Here is a 5,149-nt window from a genome sequence, read left to right as displayed (position 1 = left end):
AAGTCTCTGCTAGCTACCCCCATTTTATCGAAAAAAAAGTAAAAAAAATGGTAATAATAGACAATATCGCCTGGCTGGCACTCAATCTCTTACAAACACATACATTTTAGAGAACAAGAAATGTTAAACAGTTTTTTTACAGAGAAAAAAAAACCAAAATAAAACTACTGCTCTAATCAAGTTAAAATAAACCAGAAAATGTATAAATCTATGTAATACTAATAGATGTATAAATGTATGTATGTACTTCATATAATTGCAATTACTATACATACATGTATAATGTATATGGTATGTCGGAGTGAATGTGTATATGCCTGTATTATGTAATGTACTATAAAATGTCTTGAAAAATAAAAAAAAATTATAAAAAAAATAAAAATAACCAGAATTCATTTAATATGGATTATATCGTTTCATAATGACACGGCATCAAAGATTTGAAAAATATCATGTAATTATACATGTACATCACGAATAATCATGTAAAAGTCTCTGCTACCCCACATTTTATCAATAAGAAACTGTTTTTCCACATGTAGATAAAAAAAAATGTCAAAATATTGACAATATTGGTCTGACCGAATACTCAATCCAAAACTAAACATACATTTCTCTGTTTTTGCAATTCTTTTAGTGATATTGAGCAATCAAGAAATGCCTTGGAAATGTATAATGCTAATTCGAATTTCATGTTGGGCAATTAGGGTAATGAGTTATATTAGGTGCCAATCTTTCTAATTATCATAACATTTATGTGACCTTTTATGAGAACTCTATCCGTGGGGGTCACAGTGACTAAGTGGTAAAGTGTGTCCCAACATATTACCACTATAATTCAGAGGACCTAAATTGTCATGTAATCTAGGCGCTGGACTCTGAATATTTACTTTTTTTGACTCCGCGTTGACTGGGTGTTTAGTGGCCGGATGGTCTCGCGAAAAGCACAGAGAACAATTATGAGCTAATTTGCAGTTCGTTGAAACACGATCACAATTCTCAATGTTGAATCGTCGACAAATTTCTTTGCCGTTGGGTAAGAATGGACCTTTTTGGCGTTTTGAAGCTGGAGAACGTCCATTTGGACTGTCTTGGTTATAGATGTAATGTACCTGCATTAGGTTTTAGGATTAACTGGAAGTCGCTGAATGTCACGACGTGGAGAACCCCAAGAGAAGCCATCCTTGTACTGTGCCTCGCGATATTCCTTGTCATACAAGGTGACACTACCCCTGGCATAACGACTGAATAGACGCAATGTATTTTGGGTGTGTTTGATGTATTGTACAACCTCTGGGGTCTTTATTTCACCCTTGTTGATCATGTGTAATAAAATTCCCAGGCTACCATATCCCCACTGTTCTACGGACAATTGGTGGACTTCGGGACGTGATTTCCGATTGAATTTTATGCCGTTGTCCGTTATGGTAATGCCTCCCTCGCGAATCGAGGGTTCTTCCCAAACAAAATCTTTGACTTTGTATGCTTTTATTGACTGACAGTTTTGGGGCGTTTCGTTGATACCTGACACAACCTAACCTATCACATAGTGTTTTAAAAGATTCAGCGTTAGTGAAGTGACCATTTTTGTCAACGTTTTATCTGGTCCAGGGTATCAACACTTGGCCTACCTTGTTCAAGTTGTTGGGAGACTCTGTCCGACGTCTGGTCTTTTGTAACCAATTTGGTCTGCATATCGGCAATCCTTTGTTTTGTTTGTTCAATGTCCGACATTAGTTTTAATTTTTTCTCCTCTGCTTGCAGATCTGCCAGTTGTCTTTCCAATATGTCGGTTTCCCGCGTAATTGCGCTAGGCCTAGCCGGTTGAGAGTCATGCACCACGTGTTTTCCTCGTCCGAGGGATTTGGAAACTGGCCGAGGCAAAGTTCGTAATTTTGGGGGTTACATCTTGCTCGGACCCCTTTTCCGCGTTGCACCATGTCAAATCGAGGTGTTCCTCTTCGGATGTATCTGAGTCCTGAAGGGCCTCGTGTACCACGGCCGCCGCCATTTCAAAAAACATTTGTTCCGGTTTTGTCAGAATCAAACGCTGACTTTGGGCTTCCTAAAACTCTGGATACACGTATTTTTTTCCCGTGGTCTCAATTCCATGTCAAAAAGTTCATGTTGGTGATACTTCTTTGGTAAACATCTTTAAAAAGATATTTAATGGCCCACCAAGCGTACTCCCATACTGCATGGAGCTATGCGTTGTAACAGCGTGCACATGGCTGTAAAACTGTTCTACTACTTAGAGAGCATGACAAGGGGAGGGGGTAACTCTAACCGCCATGTCCGGAAAAGGCCCCAGAGGCCTGCATATATTTACAGTCTTACAAAATTTAATTTTACCAAAATTATCACTAAAAAATAATAAGCCAATTACCTCCCTTTATCCAATCCCAATGAAAAACTGTTCATATGAACATTTAAAGAATATAAAGTTTTTAATTTAAAACCCACGTACCCTTTTACAAGTAAGTCAGTTGTTTGATGGTATACATGCATCTGATCATACATGTACTTGCATAAGATATTTAACAGTATAGTGCTTTAATCAAGAAATGCCTTGGAAATGTATAATGCTAATTCGAATTTCATGTTGGGCAATTAGGGTAATGAGTTATATTAGGTGCCAATCTTTCTAATTATCATAACATTTATGTGACCTTTTATGAGAACTCTATTCGTGGGGCCACAGTGACTAAGTGGTAAAGTTGTCCCAACATATTACCCCAAGCCGTCCACCTCTGGGTCACAAGTTCGGAATTTGCCAGGTACTGACAGCTGGTCGGTGATTTTTCTCCGGGTTCTCCGGCTTTCCTCCACCATCAAACCTGGCACGTCCTTAAATGACCCTGCATGGCTGTTAATAGGACGTTAAACTAATAAAAAAAGAGAACTCTATTCTATATCCAAATTGTACATCCTAATTGGAACACATATGGTACCAGGTAATTGAATTATTTTAAATCCTTGATACTGCTGAATGATATGAAAATCAGTTAAATAAATCATCACATTAAAGGATCTATTTGTAGCTTTTATTTCATACGCAGAAATGAATTACTTAATTGGTACATCTTTCATACTTCAGTCTTTTGTTTTATTAATCATATTGAATTTTTATATTGAGGAAGATTACCTACATATATATATATATAATATAGGTACTAGTATTTAAAATAGTTACCGTTTCCAAGTGTTATTCATCACAGATGAAAAAAATGTCAACAGCAAGCAAATCATATATTTAAAAGTCTATACCTTAACCGAAATGGCTTTCAATGTATCAATTTTTTTTTAATTGTTTTTTTGATTAAGAAACATTTTGAAAACCTTTCTCAAGCTGATGAGGCTGTTACAAGTTTGACATTATCTACTGTATAGTGAGTGTTATAACCAGGTCTCTCCTTTTACCTAGATACTGTATGATATTTAAAAAAAAAAACAGAAAACTGTTGTTATTTTGGAAATAAAATGTCAAAATATCCTTAAAGGCTCGTGGTATTTCAAATTTTATAAATTTAAGTTTAATAAATTTCAAATGATGTAGCCATGAGTGTAAGATTCTATTTATCACATAACTAGTATTAATCAAAACATAGTCAAATCTTCAGTGATTCTCACAGGACAGTGGCGTAGGAAGATGAAACGTAGTAGTGGGGGGGGGGGGGGGGGGGGGGGGTGGGCAAAGGTCCTCAATATTTCATAATTTCATAACACCCCCCCCCCCCACCCCGCACACCCACAGGAGATACTTGATTTACTTTTTTCATATATCATTACATATTTATTGGGGGTCCGAGGGATTTGAACATACCGGATTCACACCATCGGCACATTGTTGTGTAACTAAAAATAATAATCAACTGATTGTCTTGCTAAGACATATAAAGATATAAATCTTTTAAGAAGCATTTTTTTGTAATAGTATAATTCCTTGATGGACATTTTTAGTCTAGTCCGTGTGTATTGAATTTTCATTATTAAAGGTTTTGAACATTACATGCTTGAATGTTTTAGGAAACGCGCAGCGAAATATTTTCTAAAAAGTTCAAAAATGTGTAGGAGGACCCTTTTTTCTTTCAAATGTGAATTTTTAGAACATTTCACTCGGCGAAAATGGGGGGGGGGGGGCAAAAAGACATGTTTGCCCCCCCCTGCCCCCCCTCCCCCCACTTCCTACGCCCCTGCAGGAAAAAGGGCATCCATGGTGCTTAGTTTAAAGTGCACCTTGACCTCAATAAATGACCACCAGATCAGAGTCCAGGGCACCAAGAAGATATCAACAACTTCCTTTACAAGGAAAAATCTTACAAATTTTCTTGAACATTGTTTATTTAATTCTAGATCTATTGAATCCTTGAGAGAATAGCCAGGGCTTAAGCTCTGGGTCAAAATTGGGATTACTTTGTTTAGTTTCAATTCTGTTTTATGTAAGAGTGGCGAATCAGGCTTGGATTCGATGTGTCAACCGAGATAATCAAACAACATCACAGACGTCATTAATATCTACGACGCCACAATAACGTTCGTCTTACAACATTTATGACATGACCGTATATAACATTGCTAAATGGGTCAGAGTGATATTATATATGTATGCTAATTTTCACAACACGGGTCAATCTGATGATTCCTGTCGGCATCCTACATTGTAATTATTACGCAGTAGTTGTCTATCACTATACACAACACAGCAAAATTGTGAAATGAATTTTCATTAATATTATTGCCCTCACCCACCCCAGTCATCCTCGATACTCCAGGGCTTCCGATCACTTACGATCTCTACACCCCTGGACTATCTCATAGTGAAACTGGAGGCAACAGAATAGAACAGGTAACTTAGTCATTTGATGTACATCAAAAGAGCCGTATAACGGTACCTTGTGGTTGACTCTGTGCCTTTGATGTTAGGCGTCGCTCTCTCTGTAGTCTTCAAATGAAATATTTGCTAGCCTGTGATTGGTCAAATGTTTTCCGCTGAGCTGCCTTCAATTTCACTATGAGATAAGTCCAGGGGTGTAGAGATCGTAAGTGATCGGAAGCCCTGGAGTATCGAGGATGCCACCCAGTCTGTACAGTAACTTAAGCCTAAGCAATTATTATGTGTCATGTAAAACTGCAGTGCATACAAATGTCC

Source organism: Argopecten irradians, chromosome 8 (genome assembly GCF_041381155.1).
Source record: "Argopecten irradians isolate NY chromosome 8, Ai_NY, whole genome shotgun sequence".
NCBI lineage: Eukaryota > Metazoa > Mollusca > Bivalvia > Pectinida > Pectinidae > Argopecten > Argopecten irradians.
Note: the sequence above shows the minus strand (reverse complement) of the source record.